General features: G+C 36.0%; 1 protein-coding gene across 7 annotated transcripts in view; it reads right to left on the bottom strand.

Moving 5' to 3' along the window:
- Positions 1-13,646, bottom strand: part of MARCHF8 (membrane associated ring-CH-type finger 8) — a 110,878-nt gene that overhangs the window by 88,549 nt on the left and 8,683 nt on the right. For 2 of the 7 annotated variants that reach the window (XM_082601256.1, XM_082601258.1), the window contains exon 2: positions 12,804-12,837. The exons of the other annotated variants lie outside the window; for them this stretch is intronic. The gene's annotated coding sequence lies outside the window, so the exon portion shown is untranslated. The remainder of the gene's footprint in view (positions 1-12,803; positions 12,838-13,646) is intronic. 7 annotated transcript variants of the gene reach the window in all.

Raw genomic sequence — 13,646 nt, 5'->3', positions numbered from 1 at the left:
GGAAGCAACCTAAATGCCCATCGACAGACGAATGGATAAAGAAGATGTGGTACATATATACAACAGAATATTACTCAGCCATAAAAAGGAACAAAATTGGATCATTTGTAGAGATGTGGATGGACCTAGAGACTGTCATACAGAGTGAAGAAAGTCAGAAAGAGAAAAACAAATATCGTATATTAACGCATATATGTGGAATCTAGAAAAATGGTACAGATGAACCGATTTGCAACACAGAAACAGAGACACAGGTGTAGAGAACAAACGTATGGACACCAAGGGGGGAAAGTGGGGGGTGGAGGGTGGGGGGTGGTGGGGGTGCGATGAATTGGGAGATTGGGATTGACATCTATACACTAATATGTATAAAATAGATAACTAATAAGAACCTGCTGTATAAAAAAAAACTCACTAAAATTTAAAAAATAATAATTAAAAAAAAAGTCTATGGTAGTATCTCATGAATAAACCATGAAAAAACTCCCAAATTAATACAGAGGGAAAGCATCATAAGAAAAAAATAACTGCAAAAACCTTATTTTTTTTTTAAAGGAGAACAGACAAGAAAAGAGAAAAAAAGGGACACAGAAAAGTACAAACAGAAAATACAAAGAAAATGAACAGGCATCACTGCAAATACATCAATAATCATAATATACATAAATTAAAATTGCCAATTAAAAGACAGATTATTTTATAAAATATAAACAGTTCCAGTTATATACTGCTTAAGACATACACAATGAATAATAACACAAAAAGTTGAAAATGAAAGGATTAAAAATATTAAGTATTAATCAAAAGAAAATAGGAATAGCTCTAATAATAATAATAATAAATAGGTCTATTTCATCTGTTACCCACTGTGAGACGAAGTTGAGAAAACATGGTCTTAATGAATGGAGATCTCAACTGAGAAATGAAAATTATGAAACAGAACTAAACAGAAATCCTAGAACTGAAAAGGATGAAAACTTAATGGATGATCTTAACAGTAGATTGGAGATGATGAAAGAGTTAGAGAACTGGAAAACAGACCAATATAAATTATCCAAGCTGAAAAACAGAGGAAAAAAAAGATTGTAGAAGAATGAACACACTCTCACAAACCTGTGAGATAATACCAAGCAGTGTAACATATATATAATTGGAGATACAGATGGGAAAGAGAGTGAAATTGGAGCAGAAAAAGTATTTGAAGGTACAATAGCCAAAAACCTCCCAAATCTGATGAAAAACATTGACTTATAAATCCAAGAAACTCAGTGAACCGTAAGTAGGATCAATATAAACAGAACTGCACCTGAGCATCATAAACTGCTGAAAATCAAAAATGAAGAGAAAAATCTTGAAAGCACCTAGAAAGAAACAATAACAATGACAACAATAACAGTAACAACAATATGAATAACCACTTTCTGTCAGAAAAAAGAAGCCAAAAAGCAATAAAATGACATCTATAATGCTGAAAGAATTCCACATGCAGCAAAAATATTCTCCAAAAATTAAGCAAAATAAAGATGTCCAGATAAACAAAAACTAAGGAAATTCATTCCCAGCAAATGACACCTGATAAAAACTAGAATCTACAAAAAGAAATGAAGGGTACCAGAGATGGAAAATATGCGGGTAAAAGAAGAACTGTCTTTCATTTTCTCCTCAATTTCTTTAGAAGGTGCCGGCTGTTTAATGCAGGAAGTGTAACATTAGGGTACAATCGTAGGGTTATGTAAAATATATGAAAACAATAGCACAATGAACGTGACGGAAATGGAATTATATTGTTGCAAGGTGCTTCTTTTTTAAAAGAATCGGTAAAATATTAACTCTAAGAGTAGGAAAGACTGGAAATAAGTTAAGGATGCATGCTGCAATTGCAAATGCAACCACTAAAAAAAAGTTATTAAATGGAACACGAAAAAAGTCAACAGAGTAAGGGAATAAAAGAGTAACAGATAAAGAAAAAAAGAAAGATCTAAACCCAACTACAGCCAGTTCTCAATGTGCACAGTTATGTTCTATAAAGTTGCCACGAACATGGAATTAGTGAATACAGAACCATTGCTCCTAGGGGAAATACAAGGTTAGGTTCTTGGGAGCCTCTGGTCCAACACTTTAGTAAACCATCAATACATAACGTTGTTTTATGTTTGTTTCTGTTTAAAGACACCTTATTTAGCAAATATATTTTGTCCATCCATTAACATTGAACTCATGACCAACAGCACTTTAACTCCTGCCTGAAGGAGGCTTATCTAATAAATGCCTATTTTCTCTGTAAGGCACATTACAGCCTTCTTTACTTAGGAACACTAGACAGCACCTCAGCACTATGCTTAGGGGTAGTTTTAAACAGTGATATAATCCACAAAAAAGCACAAAAATGTGAAAAACATGGCACTGAATAGATCACAAAAAGGACACATGTTTACAGTATGAGAAATGACACAAGAAGGCAGAGTTTGACTTTTCAACCTCAGTTGGGAGCCTGCATACTAGATGACTCAAAAATCTCACTGTTCTGTGCATGTCCATGAATGACCTTAAGAGCACTGTGAGCACTGATATTAGGATCAGAATTAAGTTTTAGTGAGTAGGCAAATTTGCAGATATATAATCCATGAATAATGAGAATCAACTGTGTATCAGTAAGTATTCAATATATTACATATAAAGGGACCAAATATTCCAATTAAAAAGTAGAGATTGTCAGAATGGGGAGAAAGAAAAACAAAAAACACAAAAACCAAGACCCAACCATACCCTACAAGAGATACACTTTGAATATAAAGACACAGGTCTAAAGTAAAGAGAATGGAAAAAGAGAAACACAACTTTCCACAACTGACACAAGCTGAAATTTTAAAAACCTGAATAGCCATATATCTATTAAACAAATTGAACTGGTTAGTATACCCTTCTGGGAAAAGAAAACTCAAAGCTCAGATGGTTTCACTGGTGAATTCTATCAAACAATAAGGAAGAGAACAATTCCCAGCTCACTTTAGATGCTCTGCATAAACCTATAAACAAAATTTTAAAAAATTACAAAAAACTACAAATCGTGAACATAGTTCATGAACCCAGATGAAAACATCCTTGGCGAACTAATGGAAAAATTGGCAACTTAAAAAAGAGTAATATATCATGACCAAGTGGGGTTTATCCCAGGAATATAAAGTTGGATTAACATCTCAAAGTCAGTGTCATGTAACATAATAACAGATGCAACAAAAGCACTTGCCAAAAATCAACATCCATTCTGAGCTTAAAAAATAAAAACCCTCAGCACACTAGAAACAGAGAAATTTCCTCAATCATATAAATCTACAGCAAATAACACACTTAATAGTGAAATCCTGAGGCCTTCCCCACTTGATTGGCAGCAAGACAAGAATGCCCACTCTTACCACTCGTATTCAACAACTGGACAGAAGGTCCTACCTAGCCAGTGTAATATGGCAAGGAAAAGAAACATAAGGCCTAAAAATTGGAAAGGAAGGTATAAAACTGTTTCTTTTCACGGAGTACATAATTACTAACACAGAAATTTCTAGGAAATCTAAATTAGTCTAGCCAGATTAATCTAAGTCAATTTAGCAAGGCTGCAGGATGCAAGGTCATTTCACAAAATCCAAATGTATTCCTACATAATAGCAACAAAATGAAAATGAAATTTAAAAAATTTATCTTAATGTCAAAGAGAAGATTAATTATGAATAATCTTAATGAAAGACATGCATGTCTCATATACAGAAACCTACAAAACACTGCTGAGAGAAATTAAATATCTAACTGCACGGAGACATACACCTTGTTTGTAATTTGGAAAATGCACTACTATAAAGATGTTGGTTCTGCCCAAATGAGAATTCCATTCATATTCCTACCAGATGTTTTTGTAGAAATTGGCCATTTGATTCTAAAACGTATAGGAGAATGAGAAGGATCTAAAACAGCCAAAACAATTTTCAAAAAGAGTAAGTTGAAGAACTTACACTTCAAGACTTATTATAAAGCCACAGTAATCATCAAAGTATGGTCCTGGCCTAAGGACAGACAAACATATCAGAACAGAGAGTCCAGGAACAGACTCACACTTACATGGTCAACAGACTTTCAAAAGAGGCACCAAAGCAATTCAATAAGGAATGGAAATCCTTTTTAACAAATAGTGCTGGAGCAACTGGATATCCATGTAAAAAAAAGGATAAACTTTAACCCCTAATCTGACATCATGAACAAAAAATAATTTGAGATGTATCATAGATCTTTCTTTTAATTTTTTGATGCATTTATTTTGAAGAACAGTCTTCTGACTTCAAAACAGAAAAAGTTCCATGCTCTGAATTTTATTTTTAATATGTCGTTTTTCCAAGCCAGTTTCAAAGCAGCAAATTTTCATGAGACGGTAAACTTCAAAAGTTTTAGTTCAGTACACACATCTATTTTTTCCTTCCAGTCTTATTGAGATATAATTGACATACAGCACTGTGTAAGTTTAAGGTGTACAACATAATGATGTGACTTACATACATCATGAAATGATGACCACAATAAGTTTACTGAACATCCACCATCTCACACAGATAACAACATTAAAGAATTAGAAAAATATATTTTTCCCGTGTGATGAGAACTCTTAGGATTTACTCTCTTAACAACTTTCATATATAACACAGAGGAGTGTTAACTGTATTTATCATGTTGTACATCACATCCCTAGTACTTATTTATCTTACACATGAGTGTTTGTACCTTTTGACTATCTTCATCCAATTTCCCCCTGCCCCCGCCTCCAATAACAACAAATCTCATCTCTTTTTCTATGAGTTTGCTTGTTTTTGAAGTATAATTGACCTACAACCCTATGTTGGTTCCTGGTACCCAACATAGTGATTCAATATTTCTATACATTTCAAAATGATCACCATGATAAATGTAGTTGTCATCTGTCACCACACAAAGATATTATATAATCATTGATTATATCCCCCACACTATATATTTCATACCTGTGAGTCATTTATTTCGCAATTGAAAGTTTGTACCTCTTAATTTTAACCTAAAACCCAAAACTATAAAACTCCTAGAAATAAACACAGGAGAATATCTTTACACCCTGTGTGTAAGCAAGGTGCAAAAGCACATGACAAAATTCAACATAAGGAGGGACACCAGAATGTCTCCCCGGGGTGTTGGATTAACATTGGTAGTATCAATACAAAATCACAGTTTTTAATATATATAAGTAAAAAGTGCAGATATATCTGTGCATGTGCATGTGTGTCTTGCTCACACACACACAAACATATCCTAGCTCTGTCCACAGAAAGGGAGTAGAAGTAATGACACGCTAGTTGTACCCAACATGCACCCAGATCTTGTTCCCCACTAACAGGAACAAGGCTCCCTGGAGAAAAGCTGATTTGAGGGCTGAGGCACATAAAATGAGCCCAGAGCACCTTGTTGCACCAGAAAGCAAAAAAATGTTCAAAGAATTATGGTGACATATAAAAAGGAGACAGAAGCCAGCTTGAAAGGATTCACACTGACTAAGTCTGGGACAATTATCAAAATAATTAGAGTAATGAATCATAGGCCACTAAATAAGAACAGATCTATGAATAATTCAAATAAATAATTAAATAAATAAACGGGGGTGGAGCTCTTCTTTACAGCAGAACACCAACTAATAAATACAGAAGGAAGTATGGAGTTGGAAAATCATCACTGGATGCTAAAACGTGTGGGTGAATATTCGATGAGGAACAGGATATTTATATAGTGTTAATAGTTATTAACTTCAAAGGGAAAATCTGTAACTTGGCAGTAGAGAAATCTGGCAAATATCAGCTTCTCCAGGTGTCCAAAGTTATCACCAATACTGGAACAAACTAACGTCAGGTGGCTCCAAACTGTCTTGCACCGAGAACAATAAAAATCACTTTTGTGTTATTCCATCTACAATGTATAACCTGACTCTAACCAGGCGGAAACTTCAGACAAATGCAAATTGAGGGACATTCTAGGGGAAAAAAACCCAAAAAACTGGTCTACAGTCTTCAAAAATGTCAATATCAAGAATGACAAAGACAGGTTGAGGAATTATTCCAAATCAAAAGAGACTAAATAAACATGACAACCAAATTCAGCATGATTCTGGATTGGACACTGGACAGAGAAAACACAAGAGCAATAAAGGACATTATAGGGACAACTGTTGAAAATGCAATATGAACTGTGAGTTAGACAACAGTACTGTATTAATTATTAAATTTTACTATGCTCATATAACAGAATGCCCCAGGTCTTAGGATATACACAACTTAGACTCAAATGAATCAGAAGAAAATGCATTTATATATGCATAGAGAGAGAGTGATAAAGCTAATGGGGTAAATTTATAACAATTGGTGAATCTTAGTAAAGGCTATGTGGTAACTCTTTGTACTCTTACACTCTTTCTCTAAATTTGAAATCATATCAAAATTAAAAGACACACATAAAGCAAAAGACGTAATCATAAAATTGGAACAGTGTTTCGCCAAACACAACAGAAAAGGTCACTTCCTTCAACATATGAATAAATTTTATAAAGGAATCAGAAGAAAAGCAGTAACACCCCAAAAGATTAATGGGAAAACAACATGTACGGCCAATTCGCAAAAGAGGCTAATGTACTTTTAAAGGAAAAAGAAAAACAGTAACAACAAAAAATCAACCTCATTAATAATTTAAACAGGCAAAGGAAGATAACAATGAGATGTCTTCCACCTGTCAAGTCAGTTATTTTCTTTTTTAAAACACTCAACATTGGCAAGAATGCCCTAAAATGGCCACTCAACACCCTGCTAGTGGGAATGTTAATTAGGAACTTTCAGCAATGCAGTTCAGCAATATAAGCCAAGAGCCTTAAAAATATCCACACCACTTCACCCAGTTCATGACACTGTCCTAAAGAAATCATCTGAACTGTGGATTCAAACGTATGTCCAAAGTTACTCATCAAAGGATATTTACAGTAGCAAAGTTCTTTAAAATAAGCTATATGTTAAGCAACAGGGAAATGGTTAAATAAATTGGGATATAACCATAAAATGCAACATGCAGTCCTTAAGAGTTGCTAAAAATGGAAAATGTCGTGCAATGAATGTTAAGAGAATAAAACTTATAAAAACGGGCATTCAGGATGACCTTGATTAGATAAAAAACAATCAGTAAAGCCCAGAAAAAAAGTACTAATAATGAAAATTGATTATTTGAAAATAAAACAAGGACTGTGAACATCTGTTCCAGTCTCGAGTTTATCTATGAGATCTTTCCTTGCCCACCCCTCACCACCTGCCCCCACCCAAGACAGAGCCACCATTCCTTACATGGTGGTATCATTTGCAATTACCTTGTCTCGCTTCCTCAGCACTCTGAGCATTTCTTGAGGTCGTGGCACCATCCCCAGATGCACTCATTAAACATTTGATGCTTCATATTTACAAATTCTTCCACCTCATTTCGTACATGTAAAAAGATGATTGACTCTAGCTACTAAAGTCACCTCAAAAATGAAATCTAAATTGAATAAGGAAGTTCACCAAGATGCAGTTTCTCTTTTCTTTGCTTCTTTCAAATAAAAACATTGAGGAGAAAAGAGCTTTCTTTTGAAACTCCAGACTCCCATGGCAGGCTTCAGACAACGTGAAGAATGAAGACATCACATACCTGATTAGTGTTGTATGCTAGGACCACCGGTGTCATTGTCAGCTCAGTTTCATGTCAAACAACATTTGTTTTTAAGTCTAATCATTAGCTGCCACCAAAAAACACACCCATCTGCATGTTGCAGTGCTCAGCCACTAGCCAGGGCCACACCTGACTCCAGCTCTGCCCTATTCCCCACTGATTCCACGTTCCACTTGGCAACTTTCCACCTAATTACCTGAGCAGAGCACAGTTAGGAGGAAGAGGCTGTGACCAAGGCTGGCAACATGGAGAAACCAGATGGGAGTAGGATGGCCACAACTGTGGCAGGGGGCTGGCTGAGACACATTCGTGAGTCAGTGGTTTTCAACCGGGGTAATTTTGCCCCCCAGGGGACTTTTGGAAATGTCTTAGAGGTATTTCCCGTTGCCAGAACTGTCGGGAGGCTACTGGCATCTAGTGTGAAGAGGCCAAGAAAGCTGCTAAGCATTCTAAAATGCAACAGACAGCCCCCACGACAAACTACCCACACCCAAATGTCAGCAGCGCTGCGGACCAGGACCAGGACACAGAGTGCGTAAAGGAGACCTGAGGTATTTTAGGAAATAAACACACACACACACACACACACACACACACACACACACACACACACACACAAAACCTCCTCAACCGGATGCTAAGGCAGGGTGAGATAGTTGTTCCTTTGGACCAAAATTCTACCGCAGGAGCTGGGAACAAGAACATTATAATTTAATAAAAGTAATAAGAATACCTTTTTCTCCCCAACGGCTTGCTCTGCCACATATCATATATTTCTTCAAAGACTGCCTCACAGCAGAAACTGTAAGAAGATAATACTATCAAAATTGCCCAGACTGGTAAACATCTCCAGAGAAGTTGGCAATGTACCCACATAGTTGATGACAAATTTAGCTGCATATCTCAAGGACCTAAGAACCCAAACTCACAGTTCCAAGCTTAGCTTAAAAGAAAAGTGGCAAGCATTCAAATACCGTATGCTAACACATATATATGGAATCTAAAAAAAAAAAGGTTCTGAAGAACCTAGCGGCAGGACAGGAATAAAAACGCAGATTTAGAGAATGGACTTGAGGACACAGGGAGGGGGAAGGGTAAGCTGGGACGAAGTGAGAGTGGCATGGACATATATACACTACCAAATGTAAAATAGCTAGCTAGTGGGAAGCAGCCGCATAGCACAGGGAGATCAGCTCAGTGCTTTGTGACCACCTAGAGAGGCGGGATAGGGAGGGTGGGAGGCAGACGCAGGAGGAAGAGATGTGGGGATACATGTATATGTATAGCTGATTCACTTTGTTATACAGGAGAAACTAACACAACATTGTAAAGCAATTATACTCCAACAAAGACGTTAAAAAAAATCAAAGATCATTCAAAAAGAAGAAAGTAATAGTGCTCCTTTCCCCACATGAATCATCAAAAACTACATAAGAGTTAAGAGAGGCAACATTTTCAAAACTGAGAACAAAAAGTACTCAGTCTGCACTTCAACCAAAAAAAATTGCAAATAAAAAGGAATTTATTATATGAATTGTCATTATTATAATTCAGTTAAAGTTAGTGACCTCTGTGCCACCTTACAATGTTTTTTCTTGATTATTTTAACAACTTTATCATGTCATGATTTCTACCCATGGGAGGCCAAAAAGTTAAGAGAAGTCATCCAGCACCATCACTGGCTGAGATTTAAGTAACCTCGACCTGACTCTGATATATCATTTGCCAGTCTGACCTTGACTTTTGTCCTTTCAGTGTTAGGAAGCATCCAGCACTTAAGGTGGCCCATTTCGATGTTGGACAGGAGTAACTGTTAAACACGGGTCCATTAGGCTGAGACAAGAGCACCACCCTTCCATCCACAGGCATTAGTTTTGCCCTCGATTAGAACTGCGTGAAACAAACTTAATTATTCTCAATAGATCAGCACTTAAAAGTTTCTGTAAAATTATCCTGCCCTCCCCACCCGAATCCTTTTTCTTCTCCCGGTTGTAAAATGTGTTCTCCTCATGAACTGTGTTATAACTAGCTCAATTATGATTCAATGAGACAAAAAACCAGAATGGAAGAAATAGAAGGAATCTTAGAGATCAACCAGTTCAAACTCAACCCTACTTTTATAAATGAGTAAAATAAGGCAGAAAGGGATGAAGCAAGGCTGCTTGGCAAAAGTCAAGCAGCTATTCAGGAAAGCTGGGAGTGGAACTCAGGTTTCCTAAATCTTAAATCTAATCTCTTAAGTCTAATCTCAAGTTGTATTAGATGCTGTTACTAATAGAATTGACAGTTTTTAAGTTTTATGATAAAATAGAAAAATATTTTCAGTTTTAATAAGTTAAAAACAACTCACATCATCACAATCACTTTATGAAGTAGTGTAACTGTGATCATCCACACTTTATGGATGAAGAAACCCAGGCCCAAGGTCATCAGTAAGCACTGAAGCTGGCTCCAGAGCCATATCCTTAACTGCTATGCAATCTGGGTAAGCACTAGAACATTCCTAACACTATCACAACTGAATTAACAAACTTAAGACTTTCAGTGATTCTTTAAATTTTTAATGCTTTGATATAATCTAATATAAAGATATCCTTCCTGAGAACATATTTAAATTAATTTTTAACAAATCAAGTTAAATTTAAAGATTGACAGTATGTAGCCTCCTGGCATAAAATAAAAGGTCATTTAAACTTAAAAATTAGGTTACAGTATTAAAGTATCATCTTCTACATCAACTACCCTAAAGAAATTCACCAAGAAGCAAACTAATCTTTCTGGGAGCAACACAGAAGGAACTCATTATGGCTTGCAGCTTTTTGAGAAACCTTAGCCAAGCAAAGCTTCATGCTCTCAATTATTTCCAAAGGCTCTTCCACATAAGATTGTGTGCCATGAACAATACGAGCACTGAGCAAATAACATATTCAATCTGCCTAATTCATACAAATGAAATAAAATATTAAGAAGTAATAAAGGTGTGGACTGAATACTTAGGTTTAGTTCCTCTTCCACCAAGACTCTATTAAAATGATAATAAAAGCATTTTTTAAAAAGAAGAAGCTTACACTTCTGGGAAGTTAATGTACTTTTCCCTATTTTTCCACTAAGGACAAGTAAAAACTCTGCACATTATAAGTAAAAATAATACAAGACTCTGAAAGGCAGAAAGAAGGAGGCATACCAGCTAGGGACCTCAGGATTCAAGGAATGACATGGTGTTCAATTTCCTGGGTTTTCTTTTTGCCTCATATAATCCAAACTTGGAGCTGAAGAATTGGCAAAGCCAGAAACACCAAGAAGTGTAAACAAACAAACAAAAAAGCCCCAAGAAAAACCTGCTCTTTCTAATAACCAAAGGAGTAGGAAAGGGTCAGCCTAGAAAGACAAAAAAAAAAAAAAAAAAGTAGACAACAATCACCCTACTCCAGCCAAATACCACAGAAAAAAAAACCTGTGGCCACACCCCTACCCATGCCAGCAAAGACCAAGGGTAGACTAGACATCTTCTCTCACCAAGATGTAACAAAGCATCCCAACATCCCCATCAGGACGGTATCAAAGGAGGCTGGGTAGGTAGCTGGGACTTTCATCCCCGCCACTGCTGTGCCTTGGTTAAAAAAAAAAAGGTCTCATTAAAGGTATAAAGAAGAGCCAAAAGGAAATTTCAGAACTGAAAAATACAATTACCAAATACAAAAACCAAGAGATGGGCTCAGCGGAATGGTGGGGACAGAAAAAAACCAGTGAACTAGAAGACAGACCAATAGAAACTACCCAGTCTGAATGTCAAAGAGAAAAATAAACTGAAAAAGAAAAATGAACAGAGCCTCAGGCACCTGTGGGTCTATAACTAAAGATTTAACATTCATGTCATCGGAGAGAGCTGAGCTGAAAAAGTACTTGAAATAATGGCTGAAGATTCCCAAATTTGGCAAAAGATATATCTACAGACTCAAGATTCTGAGCAAACCTCAAACAGGATAAACTCAAAGAAATCCTCAGCAAGATAGGGAACAGTCAAACTTCTGAAAACTAAAGAAAAACATATATATCTTGAAAGCAGTGAGAGAGAAATAACACCTTACCTACAGAGGAAACATCATTTAAATGGCAGCAAATATTTCATGAAAAAATCAGGGAGGCCAGAAGGAAAGACACAACACCTTTCAAGGACTGAAAGAAAAGAACTGTCAACTCGGAACCTTATATCCAAAAAAAAAGAATACTTCATAAAGGAAGGTGAAATCAAGACATTTGAGATAAAAGTAAACTAAGAGACTGTGTCACCAGCAGATGTACCCCCAAAGAGTGAAACGGCTACAGGAAGTTCTATAAACAGAAAAAAGAATCCTTAAAATATTAGCAAACAGAATTCAGCAAATATAAAAAGAATTATAAACCACGACGAAGTGAGGCTTATTCCAAGGATATAAGATTTTTTTAAATTTTTGAAAATTAATCAGGGGGAGGGATAAATTGGGAGATTGGGACTGACATATACACACTATAATATATAAAATAAATAACTAATAAGGACCTACTGTATATCACAGGGAACTCTACTCAGTACTCTGTAATGAACCTATATGGACAAAGAATCTAAAAAAGAGTGGATATATGTATATGTATAACTGATTCACTTTGCTGTACAGCAGAAAGTAACACAACATTGTAAATCAACTATACTCCAATAAAAATTTTTTAAAAAGGAAAGTAATCAATGTAATCTACTATGTTGAGACTAATGAATAAAATCATATGATTCCAATGAACAAAGAAAAAGCATATGACAGAATTCAACACCCATTCACGATTTAAGAAAAAAACCTCTCAGAATAATAGGAATAAAAAAGAACATCCTTAACTTGAAAAACAGCACCTACAAAAAACAAACCCTACACCTAATATTATACTTAATGATAAGAAAACAATTGCTTTGCCCCTAAGACTGGGAAAAAGGCATGTTATTTACAACATAGTGCTGGAAGTTCTAGCCAATGCAGTAAGGCAAGAAAAGAAACAAAAGGCATGCAGCTTAGAAAGAAAGAAAACTGTACCTGTTTTCAGATGACACAGAAAGTCCCGAGGAATCTACAAAGAATACTCGCAGAATAAGTGAATTCAGCAAAGTTGTAGCATACAAGATAAACATACAAAAATTAGTCGTACTTCTAATACTAACAATGAAAACAAGTACACGGAAATTAAAAATACAACACCATTTACAGTCATGAAAAAATACGGCATACTTAGGTGTAAATGTAACAAAGATCTTTTATGCTGAAAACTATAAAATGCTGATGAAAGAAGTTAGAGAATAAACTAATAAATTAAGATGCATACCTGTGTTCATGGACTGGAAGAGTCAACAAAGTAAAAATGTCTATTATTCTCTAATTAATACACAAGCTTAACAAGATTCTTGTCAAAATCTTTTAAAGACTTTTGTAGACATAGACAAGATTATTTTTAAATGCATATGGAAAGAGAAAATCTAAAACACTCTATTTTTTTTTTGCGGTACGCGGGCCTCTCACTGCCGTGGCCTCTCCCATTGTGGAGCACAGGCTCCGGATGCGCAGGCTCAGTGGCCATGGCTCACGGGCCCAGCCGCTCCACAGCATGTGGGATCTTCCCTGAGCAGGGCATGAACCCGCATCCCCTGCATCGGCAGGCGGACTCTCAACCACTGCGCCACCAGGGAAGCCCCTAAAACACTCTTGAAAGAGAAGAGAATGGGAAGAATCAGTCTACTGATTTCAAGATTTATTACAGAGCTACTATCAAAACTGTGTGATACTGGCAGAGAGACAGACATATAAATTTCAGTGGAACAGAACAGAGAACCCATGAATAGACCCACACAAATATGTCCAAATGATTTTTAATTAAGCAATTCA

This window comes from Mesoplodon mirus (assembly GCF_964341445.2).
Source record: "Mesoplodon mirus genome assembly, chromosome: 2".
In the NCBI taxonomy this organism is placed as follows: Eukaryota; Metazoa; Chordata; class Mammalia; order Artiodactyla; family Ziphiidae; genus Mesoplodon; species Mesoplodon mirus.
This window is presented reverse-complemented; position numbering and strand designations above follow the sequence as displayed.